The sequence below is a fragment of the Oncorhynchus tshawytscha genome, linkage group LG02, assembly GCF_018296145.1.
Source record: "Oncorhynchus tshawytscha isolate Ot180627B linkage group LG02, Otsh_v2.0, whole genome shotgun sequence".
Lineage (NCBI taxonomy): Eukaryota > Metazoa > Chordata > Actinopteri > Salmoniformes > Salmonidae > Oncorhynchus > Oncorhynchus tshawytscha.
Window position 1 is genome coordinate 57,961,705 of NC_056430.1, and position 20,718 is coordinate 57,982,422.

General features: G+C 40.9%; 1 protein-coding gene across 4 annotated transcripts in view; it reads right to left on the minus strand.

Moving 5' to 3' along the window:
- LOC112266500 (CSC1-like protein 2) overlaps positions 1 to 10,648 on the minus strand; it is a 97,736-nt gene extending 87,088 nt beyond the window's left edge. For 3 of the 4 annotated variants that reach the window (XM_024444037.2, XM_024444026.2, XM_024444007.2), the window contains exon 1: positions 10,321 to 10,648. The gene's annotated coding sequence lies outside the window, so the exon portion shown is untranslated. The remainder of the gene's footprint in view (positions 1 to 10,320) is intronic. The other variant, XM_024444017.2, reaches the window with a different exon arrangement.
- Positions 10,649 to 20,718: the final 10,070 nt, after the last annotated feature.

Consider the following 20,718-nt stretch of genomic DNA (forward strand, 5'->3'; position numbering starts at 1 on the left):
ACAGAGTCGGTGTATCCCTGACTAAGAGTGCCGTAACATTGTTGGCTGACACTCGTACATGACCAAATTGAACGTTAGCATTTAGTCTGGTCAACAGAGCGCATGAGGTTCTTATGACCAACCTGCCTCTGACCAGTGTTTGGTTTGTGGGTAAGGGGGGGGGGGGGGGGTTATGCTGTCAACAACACTGCAATGGAGCAGGACACATAACACTGCATCAAACAGCAGTAGATTTCACATTATAACAAATTACAATCATAACCATTTATGAATACTAGAATCCACTATACTCCCTCCATATGAAATAGACTATTTTTGAATGTATAATTTGGAATTCTAGAAGTACTTTGTATCTATTTGTTTAGGCCAAAACAAGAACTCTATTCCAGTGGTATGTATACAAGCCAATTCTTTTTACAATCATAGCAATTTCTCAAAGGGAAACTGATGTGGATCGTCATATAGCAGGCTGCTCATTATCACATATCTGCACTGAACATGTTCTTCTGCGAGAGTGAGATTATCTGCTCCAAGCAGAGAGCAAGTGTGCAACAAGGGGAAAAGGAGCAGAGAGAGGCGAAAAAAATGTCTAGGTAGCCTATAAGAACGCACCCGCTTAACATGAGTGCAGTGCTTATCAACAAACACAGAAACATCTCGTAAAAGTCCCATGACTGTCCATGTATTTGTTACCACTTACATAGCCTGTTTGTACATTGGTCGTATGTATCCGTATCGTAAACCTGAGTTAAAGACTAGATTATAAATATAAAATTCTGCCCTAGGAACAAGGTAAAGCTGACCCAGACTAATCAATGGGAAGGACATGCTGTAGTGAAGTTGAACAAGTGCTGCGTTATGACTCCGCATCCCTCTCTCTCTCGGACACAGAATTCTTATCTTCGTTCATTAGCTGCAGTAGATTGGGTCCCATGCAGGAGCTCTCTCACTGAATTTCAAACACTGTGTCCATTACACAGACCCAAGGTAACCAGTAAATGTACTTGAAAGGTAGATACAGAGAGAGAGAGAGAGAGAGAGAGAGAGCAGGAGATAGTGAGAGAAGAGAAAATGATACAGAATGAGAGTGAAAGAATGACTGACTTTAAAGATATTAAATATAAAATATTAGAATCAACCCACATAAAAACAAAAGATAATGACTCTCCCTCCAATGCTTCCATGTCAGAAAACACAGAGCCATTGGAAATATGGATTGGGTGGTATCCAAATTAGTAGCCTTCTGAAAATCATACCTTTAAAAGAATTGGAAATCGGTATTGGTATGGTATTGGAAATCATACCTGGCATATTTCAAAATAACCTGGGACATTGTAATGCACGTGTCAAACTCATTCAATGGAGGGCCGAGTGTCTGAGGGTTATCACACCACCCTTGTACTTGATTGATGAATTAAAGGTCACTAATTAGTAAGGAACTTCCCTCATCTTGTTGTCTAGGTCTGAATTGAAAAAAAAACACTGCAGACACTTGGCCCTCTGTGGAATGAGTTTGACACCCCTGATTTAATGCAAGGGACTTTATCTAGATTGAAGAGTTGCATGCACTCCTCAAAAGACAATGGGGTAAATGGATGATGATCAACATATCGGTGGTGGCTGCAGACTACAAAATATAGAATCTAGTTTTGACAGAAAAGCTATGGACAGCAAACCATTTCATTACCTTATTATTTTGTAAGGAGGTCTTCAAATTTAATTGATTGACAAATTTTTCATGAAAAAAAAGACAGTATATATATTTTTTTTTTACACAACTGGGATATGACAATAAAGTCAGACTTATTTCCAAATCATCCCAACTCCATGAAACTTGACTCAACCATGAAGATCATAAAAATGTGCGTGTCTGTGGCAGACTCTGCAAGATACTTTCACACCTCTATCAATAGTGGTTGTGCAGAATTCTAGTGGGTACATGCACATGCTGAAAGTCTCCACAGAAAATTAAGGTTGCATAATTGTGTTACCATCTGGGTTTGAACCCAGGTTGTCTGCATGCCATTAGCATTACCTATTATACAATAGTTAGTGCAGCAGGAACCTAACCCATGACCCTGGCATTGGAATTGCCCGCGCTAAAGGCATCTATATCGGTCCGTTAATACAAGGCCCAGTGCACTGCTTTTCAGATTTTTTTTTTAAACAAAAAATGTATTTGAATGTTTACCAGCATTTGTAATTGGAGTCTGATAATTATCGGTACAAAACAGTTATTCTGATAATACTTGAGGAATATAAAAATTACTTGCTTGATATAAGTTTTCCAGATTCTTGAAATACTTTCCAAATGCAACTTATGTGAAAACAGAAATCGTCTATTCATTCCTTTTCCATTTTAGTAGGCACTCTTATCCAGAGCAACTTACAGTAGTGAGTTTACATTTACATACTGGCCCCCCGTAGAAATCGAACCCACAACCCTAGCATTACAAGCGCCATGCTCTACCAACTGAGCCACATCACATCATCACAAACCACTTGATGTCTCAATGTACTCAAACACTGTATTGGTCATTGTTTTTCTTCATGGTGATGTAAAGCCTACAGGTACAAACCTAGATGACCAGCCTATATACAATACAGTAATGTTAATTTACACTTTGCACCTTTTGATGTAAATTATTTTGAGGACAGGATTTTGTTCTTTATGGATTCCATTAGAATGACAACAGCAGAGAAAGGGACAGAGCAAAAACTCTTACAATTCCAACTATTGAATCCTGCATTAATTAGAAAACTACCTTTTTTGTCAACGCTAAGATGCTTTAAAAAATAAATTAAGTAAAAATTGGCTTGCACAACCGACATCTATAACGGTCTGCTGGCCCAGACGGCATCTCTAGCCACGTCCTCAAAGCATGTGCAGACCAGCTGGCTGGTGTGTTTACGGACACATTCAATCACTCCCTATCCCAATCTGTTGTCCCCACATGCTTTAAGATGGCTACCATCGTTCCTGTACATAAGAAGGCAAACTTAACTAAATGACTGCTGCCTCGTAGCACTCACTTTGTCATCATGAAGTGCTTTGAGAGACTAGTCAAGGATCATATCACCTCCACCTTACCGGCCACTCCAGACCCACTTCAGTTTGCATACCACCCCAACAGGTCCACAGACGACGCAATCGCCATCACACTGCTCTATCTAATCTGGACAAAGGGAATACCTATGTAAGAATGCTGTTCATTGACTACAGCTCAGAATTCAACACCATAGTACCCTCCAAGCTCATGATCAAGCTGGAGACCCTGGGTCTCGACCACGCCCTGTGCAATTGGGTCCTGGGCTTTCTGACAGGCCACCACCAGGTGGTGAAGGTAGGAAACAACATCTCCACTTCGCTGACCCTCAACACTGGGGCCCCAGAAGGGTGCATGCTCAGCCCTCTCTTGTGCTCCCTGTTCACCCACGACTGCGTGGCCATGCACACCTCCAACTCAATCATCAAGTTTGCAGACGACACAACAGTAGTGGGCTTGTTTACCAACAACGACGAGACAGCCTACAGGGAGGAGGTGAGGGCAATTGGATTGTGGTGTCAGGAAAACAACCTCTCACTCAACGTCAACAAAACAAAGATGATCGTGGACTTCAGGAAACAGCAGAGGGAGCACCCCCTATCCACATCGAAGGGACAGCAGTGGGGAAGGTGGAAAGTTCTAAGTTCCTTGGCGTACACATCAGACAAACTGAAAAGGTCCACCCACACAGACACTGTGGTGAAGGCGCAACAGTGCCTCTTCAACCTCAGGAGGAAGAAATTTGTCGTCACCCAAAACCCTGACAAACTTTTACAGATGCACAATCGAGAGCATCCTGTCGGGCTGTATCACAGCCTGGTACGGCAACTGCCCCGCCCTCAACCGCAAGGCTCTCCAGAGGGTGGTGCTGTCTGCACAACGCATCACCAGGGGCAAACTACCTGCCCTCCATGACACCTACAGCACCCAATGTCACAGGAAGGCCAAAAAGATCATCAAGGGCACCAACCACCCGAGCCACTGCCAGTTCACACCTCTACCATCCAGAAGGCGGGACCAGTACTGGTACATCAAAGCTGGGACAGAGAGACTGAAAAACAGCTCTCTCAATGCCATCAGACTGCTAAACAGCAATCACTAACTCAGAGGCTGGTGCCTACATTGAGACCCAACCACTGGCCACAAATGGCTCACTAGTCACTTTATACAACGCACTCTAAATAATGCCACTTTAATAATGTTTACATATCTTCCATGTATATACTGTATTTTATACCATCTATTGCACCTTGCTTATGCCGCTCGGCCATCGCTCATCCATATATTTATATGTACATATTCTCATTCACCCCTTCAGATGTGTGTATTAGGTAGTTGTTAGATTACTTGGTATATATTATTACTGCACTATCAGAACTAGAAGCACTTCGCTACACTCGCATTAACATTTTCTAACCATGTCTATGTGACAAATACAATTTAATTTGATTAGTAAAGGCCCAGTGCACTACCTGTGATTTTAAATTTAAAAAATAGTAATATATTATTATCACCCTCAGCACCCTTACTTTCCGCGGCTAAGGGAGATTACACTTTTAGTAAAACACAACGGCCAAGTGGTGCAGTGGAAGTTATACACCCGGTATAAGCCATATACACACACCTTTTTCTTTCTTCTTCAGTTGGCATTGCATAAACTCACTTCTTAATCCCTACTGATGCGTATCAAAGTAGAGTAGTGGAGGTATAAGGCTTATAAATTATGTAGTACAATAGAGAAATCATGCACAAAGTAGCCTACACACGTCGCAAAACACATGAAATACTGTATAGTCACGAGCGCCACACACATAGCTTAGTTTCAGCAGAATATCATCTGCAGGCAGCAAGAGCGCACAGTACTCAACTGGCTTTGGTAAACAGCAGCTCACAGAAGAATGAAATCGGTAGCCGGTAGGGTAGGAAAGATATCTCCCAGTAAATGCTAACTAAGGCAACAATGGATATGAAAACCAGGTATTGAAAAAGTTTGGTCCGAAGTGTTTGTTAGTAGGCCATTTATGATGCCCAATTGTCATGCGCTGTTTGCATCACTGGGGAGCCAGGCCCACCCAATCAGATTGATGTTGCTTAAGCATTGTTGTGGACTTACAACATCACCAGTGAAACATAGGATTTCACACACAGGGTGCCTTTCCCACTTCTCCAGGCACCACTACACAGGGCCGATAAAAAGACAGCAGTCACACACAGCATGATGTTAAAGGATAAGCAGTCCATTCACACTGACATTTTTACATTTAGCACACAAAGTAAGCGCTGACCTAAAGTTGAAGTGCAACAATGCTTCAAGCTATCAGCAGCAGGTGTGCTGCATTAAAAAACAGTTCCAGTCACCAGATGATCATTTAAAACTGGACTTCCTGTTGGAAGTTAGTCTTCAAAGGGGAGAAGCTAACAAATTAGCAACAACACCTGCTGCAGCCTCCGCAAACTAGCCGACAACAAAAGCTAGCTAGCTAGACCATGGGGGAAAACTACTGCTCATTATTGTGACCCGTTGGCCTTCTCGAAGGCAGAAGTTTCCATACAATTTTGTTAAAACTGTCCAAATGTGATAGGTTGATTTCAATGTCACTTTTGCCATAATACAGGTGAATGGCAGATGCCTTCTATACAGCTTCTGATGGCCTAGCCAATAGTTGACTTATCTAGCTAGATTTACTGTATCTCCCCAGAGACCAGCAAATACAAATGCTGATTGGATCTTTTTTCCCTTTCTTTTCAAAAAAAAAAAATTTAAGCAATGAAATCCGAAAATCATTGAAAATAATATTAGAATGATTTTATTAATCTTCTCTGAAGGCTTAGAAGACCCATTCTTCCTCACTGTGTCTGGGTTAATAATAATTTGTAGAGCAGTTCTATTTTCCCTCAGCATGCATTTTTTCACTTCTGAATGGCAAAAAAATCCATATGTTGTTCAGAAATACTGGACATTTTGAACTCTTATTATGGTGGCGATTTGACAGAATTACAATCATGGTCTTGAATTGGACGTTTTTCTGGTCTCGGTCTTGGACCCATTGTTCGGTCTTGAATCAGTCTTGCTTTAGGTGGTCTCGAACACAAGAAACTCAAGAAATAAGTCAATACAATTGTTAGATGCGACCACCCACCTCTAATTTAAAACCAAACATAGATGGATTCAATGTTGTTTTCACTATCCGGGCACACACCTGTCTGTTTCACACCTGAGGTGTAATCCATGAGGGGGTTTGATTAATCTCGCCTGGGCAGGCGTGTTTTGCATAGACTAAAAGTTGATTGCATTCCATTTGGAAACGGGCTGCCTCCCGGGGGTGAGCCAGGTGCCCCGCTCGGTCCGATGGTGAAGTCTGCTCCAAACAAAAGTGACATAATTAAGCAATTACTTGGGATCTGTGTTCTCCCATGCAAAAGTGATTTGTTTCGATAATGTTTTATCTGCCTTCCCAATGAAAACTGCCTTGAAAAATGTTACATTTATTTTATGTTAAAGCGATGTTTGTTTCTGGATGATGTACTATGCTGCATCTTTGACAACATGGATGAGCAGATTACTGTTAGATTTGAGAAGGGCGCTCCTCCCTCCCTGCGTTCACCCGATGGGCCAAACAGTTCTAAAACTCTAGTTTTGCAATTAAAACAATAATATTTTGGAAAACAATGATATTTTGCTTCCGTGTAGTAGTCCTTTCCACTCACAGCCAGTTATCCTTGTCATTGACAAGCGCCTAACTCAAAAGGAGTCGGTGTTCTGAAAGATGAGACATTGAGGATTATAACAAAGACCGCTTTGATGTCACACAAGCAAACCACACACCCATGAGTCCAAAATGTGCACTTCACCATTTCCATATTTGAAAATGTAAAATTACAATCCTTTTGTCTGACAAAGCTAACACTAAGATTGAATTTTATAATTTAGCTAGCTGTGCTGGCAATAGAATAAGCTTTCACGATACCCACCTGACCCAGATTGTGATTCATAATGAAACGTTTTTGGATTGCAAAAACAGTCATTTTGTTCCAAACAAAAAGTCACAAGCATGTTTGCTTCAGTTCCTCAAATGGCAAAGCAGGAAGACCTTAATTTTTTTTATATAAAAAAATTAAAAAGAACCTTCATAGTTGAAGGCTCTTTCCTTGAGTCATAAAACTGCATTGAAATTACTTAGGAACTGTGCAGCTTGGAAAGGTGTGTGGCCACCTGGAAACACCAGTTTGACCTCTCACTCAAACCCTTGTAATTGTTTTTTTCTTATCTTGCACCTACTCCAAAATGTAAATGAATATTCTTACATCACTGAATGTATTCAGAGTATTTTCAGATTTAGTTATTGAAAAGTGAAGTAAATGTAAAATGCACCAAAATAAACAGCGTAATGTTTGGATTCTTGTGTCAGGTGAAAATGTTGTGTCCTCACTATTGGTCTGATAATTTCCCAATCATCTTCAAAGTGTTCTTTCACCTGCCACCTTGGTCATGCATACAGTACATTTTGAAAATATTCAGACCCCTTGACTTTTCACATTTTGTTCATTTACAGCATTATTCTAAAATGGATTATACTGTTTTTTCCCCCCTCATCAATCTACACACAATACACCATAATGGCAAAGAAAAAACAGAAGCATTCTGTTTCCATTGATGATCCTTAAGATGTTTCTACAACTTGGAGTCCACCTTTAGCAAATTCAATTGATTGGACTTGATTTGGAAAGACACACCGGTCTATATAACATCCCACAGTAGACAGTGCATGTTAGAGCAAAAACCAAGCCATGAGGTCGACGGAATTGTCCGTAGAGCTCCGATTCAGGATTGTGTCGAGGTACAGATCTGGGGAAGGGTATCCCAAAAAAATTAAGAAAAGAAACGTCTGCAGCATTGAAGGTCCCCAAGAACACAGTCATTCTTAAATGGAAGAAGTTTGGAAACACCAATAATTTTCCTAGAGCTGGCCATCTGGCCAAACAGGGGAGAAAGGCCTTAGTCAGGGAGGTGACCAAGAAACCAATGGTCACTGACAGAGCTCTAGAATTCCTCTGTGGATATGGAAAAACCTTCCAGAAGGACAAATATCTCTGCAGCATTCCACCAATCAGACCTTTATGCTAGAATGGCCAGACAGAAGCCACTTCTCAGTAAAAGGCACATGACAGCCCGCTTGGAGTTTGCCAAAAGGCACCTAAAGGGCTCTCAGACCATGAGAAACAAGATTAAAGTGTCAAGTCTGGAAGAATCCTGGGACCATCCCTACGGTGAAGCACAGTGGTGGCAACATCATGCTGTGGGGATGTTTTTCAGCGGCAGGGACTGGGAGACTAGTCAGGACCGAGGGAAAGATGAACGGAGGAAAGTACAGAGAGAGATCATTGATGAAAACCTGCTCCAGAGCACTCGGGACCTCAGACTGGTGTGAAGGTTTTCCTTCCAACAGGACAACAACCCTAAGCACACAGCCAAGACAACGCAGGAATGGCTTCGGGACAAGCCTCTGAATGTCCTTGAGTGGCCCAGCCAGAGCCCGGACTTGAACATCCCTGGAGAGACCTGGGAATAGCTGTGCAGCGACGCTCCCGACCCAACAGGCTTGAGAGGATCTGCAGAGAAGGATGAGAGAAACTTCCCAAATACAGGTGTGCCAAGCTTGTAGCGTCATACCCAAGACGACTCGAGGCTGTAATCGCTCCAAAGGTGCTTCAACAAAGTACTGAGTAAAGGGTCTGAACACTGAAATGTCACATGTACATACGTTTGACATTTTTGGCAAAATTTCAAAAAAACTGTTTTTGCTTTGTCATTATGGGGTATTGTGTGTAGATAGATGAGTGGGAAAGAAACAATTGAACACATTTTAGAACAAGGTAACATAACAAAATGTGGAATAAGTCAAGGGGTCTGAATACACTAATCTATCTACATATATTGAACAAAAACACAACCTGTTAGTGAGCATTTCTCCTTTGCCAAGATAATGCATTCACCTGACAGGTGTGACATATCAAGAAGCTGATTAAACAACATGAACATTACACAGGTGCACCTTGTGCTGGGGACAATAAAAGGCCACTAAATTTGCAGTTTTGTCACACAACACAATGCCACAAATGTCAAGTTGAATGAGCGTGCATTTGGCATGCTGACTGCAGGAATGTCCACCAGACATGTTGCTATTTCTCTACCATACGCCACCTCCAACATAATTTTAGAGAAATTGACAGTACGTCCAAACGGCTTCACAACCACAGACCACGTGTAACCACACCAGCCCAGGACCTCAACATATGGCTTCTTCACCTGTCAGATCGTCTGAGACCAGCCACCCGAAAAGCTGATGAAACTGAGGAATATTTGTGTCTGTAATAAAAACCCTTTGAGGGGAAAAACTCATTCTGGTTGCCTGGGCCTGGCACTCAAGTGGGTGGGCCTATGCCCTCCAATTGCTGCACCACCGCACAGTCAAGTGATATCCATACATTAAGTCATACTGAATTTATTTCAATTGACTGATTTCCTTATATGAACTGTAACTTAGAAAAATCGCTTATATATATCTTTGTACCAGTCAAAAGTATGGACACTTACTCATTCAAGTGTTTTTCTTTATTTTTTACATTTTAGAATAATAGTAAAAATAAAGAAAAACTCTGGAATGAGTAGGTGGTACTATATAGTAATTTATTTTTCTAAATGATTAAATATTCGATTAATTTACCTCAGAATAGTTCTGTTAGTGACTTAAAAATGTAGATTCGACATTTTTAGCTTAACTCGAGTAGTGGCAGCCAGGAAAAGTGTTACAAATTAGTTTCTGTGAGAATTACAGAAGGGTCAGTTATCCCACGTTACCCTATGCTGTTAGATGGAGATTACAATATCTGTCTAGAAACTGGGCTAGACTCAAGACCGTTCCTCTCACTGGATCCTACAAAGTCTTTCTGCAAAGACAGATCAGCCCAAAATTATTTTAAATGCGGTTCTTAGAACGTCAATTAGATCATACGACACGACGTTGTTTGGTTTTGAAATAATTCTTCAAATGGTCTAGGCTACTATAAAATTATATAAAGTAGGTTATCCCTCAACTAGCCTATAGGCGTGACAGGCCCAGAGCACAATAGTGCGAATGCGATTCTGCATGATTGCTGCGCTGCGTCAACATATTTAAACACGTGAACCCTCGAAATAGTATATATTGTATGTAGGTCTTTACCTTCTGGCCATATGTCAAAACAAATTAAATGAAGCCGCATCGTCTTTTACCTGGCAATCCAATTTGAATTTCTGTTTGCGTCTTCTCTTGCTCCAATGGCAATATCCCAAACGAGAGAGGCTAAATATATCGTTACAAATCCACCACCAAGGTGACAAGGTCTGGAAATCAAGCAATCAGCCTCACGAGAGAAAGCTACTGAGAAGAGTCAGAAACATATTCGAAATCCATTATGGGCTTTTTGTTGCAAAAGTTAAAAAAGCGGCGAATTGCTTCACAGTCCCTTTGAACGACACCGAAAATGGACGTGAACGCTAGGAAAATAATTACCGGCAATTGGAAGCCCGACATATTCCATTGTGAGCCTCTCTCCCAACAACAACCACTCGGTGGCGACAAAGTAACACTTCCGTTAGGTTTTCAGAATAAAAGTCCCTTTATCCAAAAACGCATGCAAAGTAATTTTGCAAAGTGTGACTGTCAGTGCCCACAGACATTTTGTAAAGTGTTATTTTATTTATTTCCTATTAGTTACACCTCATTGGAATCATTGGAACACACCTGTTTTATTTACTTGAAATCTTAAGAACAAAAAATATATTGTCTTAACTAAAAACCAGTCCACTCAGCTCACCAAAACCAAATTTTATTAGTATGGAAGTTGCAAATTACCAAGTGGCAACTGCAGATCATGCTGCTTGCTTAGGGAGTGCCACTTCCATCCGATTCGGCTCCTACCCAGCGCAAACTCAGGACCTCTGCCTCGCAAGCACACATGACGGCCCTCCTAGAGCATTCCAACCCATTGCACTGCCAAAAAAATGCCTATTTCAATAGCGCAAGGGATGACACTTTCAGGATGAAGAGTGAGTTTCATAGATCCCCATCTGCTACATATGCACAAATAGATCAGTAAATATGTAACAGTATTCACAAAATAAAATTAAGACTAATGATAACGTAAATGAACCATTATGATCATTTTTACACTCATCCATATTAGGCTACCAGAAGACTGCTGTTTTTGAAAATATTGTAGCAAATTCAGGGCTAAGCCCAATTCGGGACTCTGCCACTTCTTGATGAGGTCACTAGTTGTTGTACAAAGGTCTCTACATGCTTACTGTCTGCTACTGCCATCCCCATGTTTCTCTCACAAGTCCCTTGGGACACACTTCTTGTTCTAACACCAACATAGCGAATATGTAGCCCGACCAAGACACAAACCCAGGTTACTGCTACTGTGAGTCCAAAACTTAAATTGTTACACCAAGAGGTTTGAACTTTCTGATGAGATATTAAAACGTTATTTATTGTGCGTCCCTTTTGGGAAATGTGTATTGCATCTCGACAAACAACAGCACAGCATCACCAATAAGTGGGGTGGCAGGTAGCCGAGTGGTTAGATCTTTGGACTAGTAACCGGAAGGTTGCAAGATCGAGTCCCTGAGCTGACATCTGTTGTTCTGCCCCTGAACAAGGCACGTAACCCACTGTTCCTAGGCCATCATTGAAAATAAGAATTTGTTCTTAACTGACTTGCCTAGTAAAATACATAAATCACAAGCAATAACTACAGCAGACATGTTCATCAATTCAGGTGGGCAGTGAGTAGTTATTTATACTGGTGGGAATGAATGATTTCTGGGCTCTGGCGGTGTTGTAAAGATGGACTCTGCATCAGCGGTATGAGCTGGTACTCCTGGTTGAGTGGGTGTGTCAGATCAGTGGCAATTCTCGCTCCTGCCCTCATTACTCTCTCTAAGAACAGCGTTTCCATGTTCTTGAGATTAACTCCTGATATGTAATTAATCTCTTCATGAAAGACAGTCGTTGTTGTCCCTTTTTGTACATCTGTTTTGTGTTTACAGTCCAGGAGAGTTTTGAGTCAATTATAGTTCCAAGATATTTGTGTTGCTCAACTGTTTCTATTTGCTCTGAGTCAATGTGAATGGGCCCGAGATCATCTTTTAAAGTTCTGAAGTTTATTGTCATTTCCTTGTTGTTGTTTTTTCACATAAAAATGAGTCTGTTTTCCTTCCAACATTGGGATAAATGTGTTCTTTCTGTCCTGTAGTCATCCTTGGAACCCTAGGTGTGTTCCTAGGTTTGTACAATATGCTTTCTGAATGCTACTAAAGGCTGTGCACACCCAAAAGCCTTGTTTTCACCTTCATTATCTGATCAAGATGATCCAAACAAGTCCTGTCACGTTTACACATGGTAATAAAATGTGTCTGTTATCTGTCTACTGTGTCCACATTGTGACCATATTTCCCTATAATATCTATCTGCAGTCTGCAGTAACTACAAGGAACAGTTCAGTGTTGTAGTAATCAAGACCACATATTGAGTGTCTTGGTCTGGTCTCAGTGTCTGATACGTATTTACTCAGTCTTGACTCGGTCTCAGACAATGAGGACTCATAATTTCTTCCAGAGACCAGGCGAGACCAGCAGAGTAAAAAACTCATAATTGCAGTGGTCGCGTTCCACTGCTTAGATGTTGCATGCATCAACCAATGGTTTGTGCCTCGTCATTGAATGTGTCATCTACAGACAGATTGCTATAACATATGACGTAAGATCTGGCTACGTCTATCAGTACATTTCCACATAACACAATAATTCCAATAGCCATTCTAGCTTTGCCTTCGTGTGGGAGCTAGCAAGCAGCTGAGGTAGTGCTAGGTATCAACAGCCAATCCAGTAGGGGCTGGAAGCTATAGTGAGCTTCAATTGGTCAATAGCATCGCATTATCGTAGAATATTTGAATAAAGTTCAGCTTTCTCCAACTTTGGTCCTGCTTTGTTCACTCTTTCTCGCATCGCCCAATGGTCCCCCCATCCACTTCACTTCCCTCCACTGAAAATGAATGGGGCTCTGTTGTTTCATCACCCCCATAGTGCTATGTGGAAATGCACTGTGAGCAGAGGAACGTGACCAGTATCAGCTTCCATTCCAGGCTTCGCTAGGCCAAATATCCACACTCCTTTCATGACACATTAATACCTTATCGCCTATTGAAACATGGGCTTCCTACTGTTCCCAATAGTTACCTTCCGTCCTTTACATTCGTTGAACAACTTGCAAACTTTGTGGCATTCTAATGCCAATGTTTGTCCATGGAGATTGCATGGCGGTGTGCCTGATTTTGTACACCTGTCAGCTGAAATAGCAGAATCCACTAATTTGAAGAGTGTCCACATACTTTTGTATATGTAGCGAATACGGTATCTTCACCAAATCTATGCAAATTGGTATTCTTCCTCAAGACTTGAAAATTGTCAAAGTTATCTCCCTCTATAAATCGGAATTTCATTGATTTGCTGGTAGGCAAGAGTGGGAGAAATTTTTTGAAAGTTGCACGCTCACTATTAGTAAGGGGAGACTGGGGGAAGCTGCAACATATTTTGTCTTACTATCTATTATAGACCTGTTTAGGTTAGTGATCATTTGTAGAGTGGCTCTCTATTTGCATTTTTTCCACCTTTCTGAATGTCTTTATTTTTGTAAATTTTATTGAACATTTATTTACCTAGGGAAGTCAGTGAAGAACAAATTCTTATTTACAATGACGGCCTACCAAATGGCAAAAGGCCTAAAGAATCCATATGTAAAAATATATATATATATCAGTTAAACAAAGCATATTAACTATAATTGTACATTATATATTTAGCATACAAGAAGAAACATGTTTGATTATATACAGTGCCTTGCGAAAGTATTCGGCCCCCTTGAACTTTGCGACCTTTTGCCACATTTCAGGCTTTAAACATAAAGATATAAAACTATATTTTTTTGTGAAGAATCAACAACAAGTGGGACACAATCATGAAATGGAACGACATTTATTGGATATTTCAAACTTTTTTAACAAATCAAAAACTGAAAAATTGGGCGTGCAAAATTAGTGCATAATTGGCGTACATTAATGTTGTAAACAGACAATATATTGAGTTTCTCAAACAAAGTTGCAGATGGAGCTAAGTAATTAGAGGAGGTGGCTAGTCTTGCAAATGTCTTTGTATGATGAGTAATTTGTGTAGGTAGGAGGCATATGTGCTGGCCAAGACAATATTACAGTAAATGAGATATGGGTAAATTAAGCTATAGTATAGAGTTAGGAAGCAAGCCTGATGAACCAAACCACTAATCTTTCTGATGATAACAGATTTCATTGCTTTGCTACAGACAAATGTAATATGACATTTCCAGGATAACTTTTCATCAACTAGAACTAGTGGGATCTAGTGGATGTGACTTGTTCCATTTCATTCCCACCAATTGAGATTCTGTCTCTTACTCTTACTCTTACTAGTTTTTAGAATAAAGTTAGATTTTTTAACATTTAATGGACAATTGTTTATCTGAAACCATTCAGAAAATTTGGCCATACCTGAGCTGGCTTCATTAATTAGTGAATCAAAATGATTGTGTGATAAAATTAAATTGGTATCATCAGCAAAGAGAATGGGAAGTACAGTAGAAGACACAGCAGCAAGGTCATCAATAACAAAGGTCCAATTATCGAACCCTGTGGCACAGCACAGGATATCTTGGCCCTGGTAGATGCACAGCCGTTTGCATAAACAAACTGTTCTCTAGCATAAACATAACAATATAACAGTAATAATGCAATTTAGAAGGTAGTGTGTCATGATCAACTGTGTCAAATGCTTTGGATAGATTTTTAAAAAATGTTGTTAAAAATGCTGTAAAGATTTTATCCACAAGTTGCAAAAGAGCCAAATCTGTGGAGTAGTTTTTACAAAAAACATGTTGGTGCTCATTAAGAATACGGTGTTGATTTAAATGTTTCAACATTCTCTTATACACACATTTTTCTAGGATTTTAGAAAAACATGGAAGTACAGATATTGGGAGATAGTTTGTAAAAGATCTTGGATCCCAAGATTTATAGAGGGGGATAACTTTGGCAATTTTAACATCTTTAGGAACAATAACAATTTGCATAGATTTGGAGAATATACTGTATACACTACATATACAAAAGTATGTGGACACTCTTTCAAATTAGTGGATTCGGGTATTTCAGCCACACTCGTGCTGACAGGTGTACAAAATCAGACACACAGCCATGCAATCTCCATAGACAAACATTTGCATTAGAATAGCCTTACTGAGGAGCTCAGTGACTTTCAACGTGGCACCGTCATAGTGCTCATTCCAACAAGTTAATTAGTCAAATTTCTGCCTTGCTACAGTTGCCCTGATCAACTGTAAGTGCTGTTATTGTGAAGTGGAAACATCTAGAAGCATCAATGGCTCAGTCACGAAGTGGTAGGCTGCACAGGCTCACAGAACGGGACCGCCAGGTGCTGAAGCGCTTAGTGCATAAAAATCACTTGTCCTCGGTTAAAACACTCACTATCGAGTTCCAAACTGTATCTGGAAGCTACGTCAGCACAATAACTGTTCGTCAAGAGCTTCATAAAATGGGTTTCCATGGCAGAACAGCCGCACACAAGCCTAAGATCACCATGCGCAATACCAAGCGTCGGCTGGAGTTGTGTACAGCTCACCGCCATTGGACTTTGGAACAGTGGAAAGGCGTTCTCTTGAGTGATGAATCATGCTTCAGCATCTGGCAGTCAGACGGACAAATCTAGGTTTGGTGGATGCCAGGAGAACGCTACCTTCTCGAATGCATAGGGTCAACTGAAAGTTTGGTGGAGGAGGAACAATGGTCTGAGGCTGTTTTTCATGGGCTAGGCACCTTAGTTCCAGTGAAGGGGCATCTAAATGTTACAGCATACAGCCTTAGACCACATTCTAGATGATTCTGTGCTTCCAACTTTGTTGCAACAGTTTGGGGAAGGCCCTTTCCTGTTTCAGCATAACAATGCCCCCATGCACAAAGCCAGGTCCATACAGGAATGGTTTGTCGAGATCGGTGTGGAAGAACTTAACTGGCCTGCACAGAGCCCTGACTTCAACCCCATCAAACACCTTTGGGATGAATTGGAACGCCGACTGCGAGCCAGGCCTAATCGCCCAACATCAGTGCCGACCTCACTAATGCTCTAGTGGCTGAATGGAAGCAATTCCCGCAGCAATGTTCCAAGATCTAGTGGAAAGCCTTCCGAGAAGAGTGGCATTGCTATCGGGAAATAAAGGCCCAGGATGGTTCTTATGAGGCTTAAGAGGTCAGAGCAAAGAAATCTGATCTGCCCGTCCAGACTGAGGTCAAAGATGGAGCACTAGAATTGTGTTAGGATTTAGATCCACATATGGATGTGGTATAAATCTGAACTCAAACATTTTTGTTGCTGTTTACACATTAGGGAAAGATCAAATAGGTATCAAATATTCAAAAAACAGTGCCTTCGGAAAGTATTCAGACCCCTTCACCACTAAAATATATTTTTTGATAATTTATCTACACACAATACCCCATAATGACAAAGTGAAAGCAAGTTCTTAGAAATTTTTGTAAAATTATTATTATTAAAACTGAAATACCTTATTTACATACACTACCATTCAAAAGTTTGGGGTCACTGAGAAATGTCCTTGTTTTTTAAAGAAAAGCACATTTTTTTGTCCGTTAAAATAACATAAAAATGATCAGAAATACAGTGTAGACATTGTTAATGTTGTAAATGACTATTGTAGCTGGAAACAGCAGATTTTTTAAGGAATATCTACATAGGCGTACAGAGGCCTATTATCAGCAACCATCACTCCTGTGTTCTAATGTCATGTTGTGTTTGCTAATCCAAGTTTATAATTTTAAAAGGCTTATTGATCCTTAGAGGAGAAGTACATTACAGTGTCTAGTTTGAGAAACAGATGCCTCACAAGTCCTCAACTGGCAGCTTCATTAAAAAGTACTCTCAAAACACCAGTCTCAACATCAACAGTGAAGAGGCGACTCCGGGATGCTGGCCTTCGAGACTGGGAGACTAGTCAGGATCAAGGGAAAGATGAATGGAGCAAAGTACAGAGAGATCCTTGATGAAAACCAGCTCCAGATTGCTCCGGACATCAGACTAGGGCGAAGGTTCACCTTCCAACAGGACAACAACCCTAAGCACACAGCCAAGACAACGCAGGAGTGGCTTCGGGACAAGTCTCTGAATTTCTTTGAGTGGCCCAGCCAGAGCCTGGACTTGATCCCAAATACAGGTGTGACAACCTTGTAGCGTCATACCCAAGAAAACTCTAGGCTGTAATCGCTGACAGAGGGTCTGAATACTTATGTAAATTTGATATTTCCATTTGCAAAATGTTCAAAAAAACACTGTTTTTGCTTCGTCATTATGGGGTATTGTGTGTAGATTGATTAAGGAACAAAATGATGTAATCTATTTTAGAAGAAGGCTGTAACGTCAAAAAAAAATCAAAAAGGTTAAGGGGTCTGAATACTTTCCGAACGTACTGTAATTGGCAAAAGATCGGATTTGGGCTGCCTGTGTTATGCAACTTTAATAACAAAGGAAGTAAAGCTCAATTGTTCATGCTTTTATTCACCCTGAAAAAATACTTTATTTTTACACTGATAAGTGATAAACCACCCACTGCCAAGAATTCTGCAATCTGTGGAGAGCAATTGTAAATATAAAATTGTAACCATCGTTTTTTTCCCAATTTGGTGTAACTACTGTAAATGATCTGTCAGATTTGCTGCCTTTCAATCTTTAGAACACTTTGCAAAAGACATGTTTTAACATTTTCTTTAGAAAGTCACCTGATCAAATACAGTAGTTTGATAGCCCAAGTACACTACGTATTATTGTTGTGTTTTATTTATTTTACATTGACATAGAAAATTGCAATGAGAAAATCGACATTGAAGTCTTCAGCCTACCCTGGAAGCCTGTGTTTCAGACGTATGGAAGTGGATGGCGGCAAACGTTTTACTTTTAAACTCAGACAAAAATATGCTAGTTCTAGGCCCCAAGAAACAAAGAGATCTGCTGTTTAATTTGACAGTTCATCTCAATGGTTGTACAGTCGTCTCAAATAAAACTGTGAACAGGAGGTTGGTGGTACCTTAATTGGGGAGGATGGGCTCGTGGTTGGAGCTCGTGGTTGGCTGGAGCAGAATGGGTGGAATGGTATCAAATACATCAAACACATTGTTTCCATGTGTTTGATGGCATTCCATTTTCTCCATTCCAGCCATTATTATGAGCCGCCCTCCCCTCAGCAGCATCCACTGTGAAGGACCTCGTCGTTACTCTGGACCCTTTTCTCTCTTTTGACAAACATATACAAATTGTTTCAAGAGCAGCATTTTTTCCATCCTCGTAACATTGATAAAAAACTTGAAACTTTTGTCAGAAAATGATGCAGAAAGACTAACCATGCTTTTGTCACTTCAAGATTAGAATACCGCAATGCTCTACTCTCCGGTTACCCGGATAAAGCACCAAACAAACTTTAGCTAGTGATAAATACAGTTGATAAAATCTTGACTGGAGCCCAAAAATGTGATCAGATTATTCAACACTGGCTTCCTGTTAAGGCTAGGATCTGATTTCAAGATTTTACTGCTAACCTACAAAGCATTACATGGACTTGCTCCTACCTATCTCTCCAATTTGGTGCTGCCATACATTGTTTATGATGATGGTCACAAGATGAAGGCCTCCTTATTGTTCCTAGAATTTCTAAGCAAACATCTGGTGGTAGGGCTTTCCCCAATTTTTATGGAATGGTCTGCTGATCCATATGAGAGATGCAGACTGGGTCTTGACCTTTAAGTCTTTACTGAAGACTAATCTCTTCAGTCAGTCTTATGATCGAGTTTAGTCTTGACTTGGGGTGTGAAGGGTGAATGGCAAGGCACTGGAGTGACAAACCACCCTTGCTGTCTCTGCCTGGCAGGCTCCCCTCTCTCCACTTGGATTCTCTGCCTCTGTCCCTATTACGAGGGCTGAGTCACTGGCTAGCTAGTGCTCTCCCATGCCATCCCTAGGAGGGGTGCTTGAGTCACTGACGTGATCTTCCTGTCTGGTTTTGCGCCCTCCCTGTCTCAGTCCCCAGTATCTATGCTGCAATAGTTTTTGTGCCGGGGTGCTAAGGTCAGTCTATCCTATCTGGTGTAATTCTCCTGTCTTATCTGTTGTCCTGTATGATCTTAAGTATGCTCCCTCTAATTCTCCCATCCCTCTCTGTCTCCCCTCCTGGAGGACCTAGGACCATGCCTCAGGATTACCTGGCCTGACGACTCTTGGCTGTCACCAGTTCACCTTGTCGTGCTGCTGCTCCAGTTTCTGCTGTTCTGCCTGCAGCTATGGAACCCTGACCAGTTCACTGGACGTGCTACCTTGACCTGCTGTTTTGACCCTCTTTCTCCCTCTCTACCGTACCTTCTGTCTCAAGCTCTGAATGCTCGGCTATGAAAAGCCAACTGACATTTACTTCTGAGGTGCTGACCCTCTATAATCACTATGATTATTATTTGACCCTGCTGGTCATCTATGAATGTTTGAACATCTTGAAGAATGATAGGTTTCTTCCTAGGTTCCTGCCTTTCTAGTGAGTATTTCCAAGCCACAGGGCTTCTACATCTGCATTGCTTGTTTTTAGGCTGGGTTTCTGTGTGATGATGTAAAAAGGCTTTATAAATACATTTGATTGATTGGTCTAGGGCTACTTAAGACAGAGCTTTTCAAAACCAAAGTGTAGATATAATCCTATTCTTTTGGCAATTATCTTTGTTCTTTATGCAGGTAATATGATTTTTGTGATGTCTTTTCGAAGTCTAGAATATTTCCTGCTGTTCACAGGCGACTGGTCATTTCAAGTAATAACATATACCAATTGATTCTTGAAGAATGTCTTAGGCAATATTAGTCCATTGTTTTTAGTCATATATACTGAACAAAAATACAAACGCAATGTGCAACCATTTCAATGATTTTACTGAGTTACAGTCAACTGAAATCAGTCAATTGAAATAAATTCATTAGGCCCTAATCTATGGATTTCACAACTGGGCAGGAACGCAGCCATGGGTGGGCCTGGGAGGACATAGACCCAGCCACTTGGGAGCCAGGCCCAGCCAATCAGAATGAGTTTATCCCCACAAAAGGCATTTATTACAGATAGAAATACTCCTGTTTTATCAGCTGTCCGAGTGGCTGGTCTCAGACAATCCCGCAGGTGAAGAGGCCAGATGTGGAGGTCTTTAGCTGGTGTGGTTACACATAGTTGTCAGGCCGGTTGGATGTACTGCAAAATTCTCTAAAACAACATTGGAGATATGTATGGTAGGGAAATGAAGATTAAATTATCTGGCACCAGCTCTTGTGGACATTCCTGCAGTCAGCATGCCAATTGCACACTCCCTCAGATCTGTGGCATTGTGCGGTGTGATAAAACTGCACCTTTCGGTGTTCTTGTATTGGCACAAGCACAAAGTGCACCTGTGTAATGATCATGCTGTTTAACAAAAGGGTGCACAAAATTAG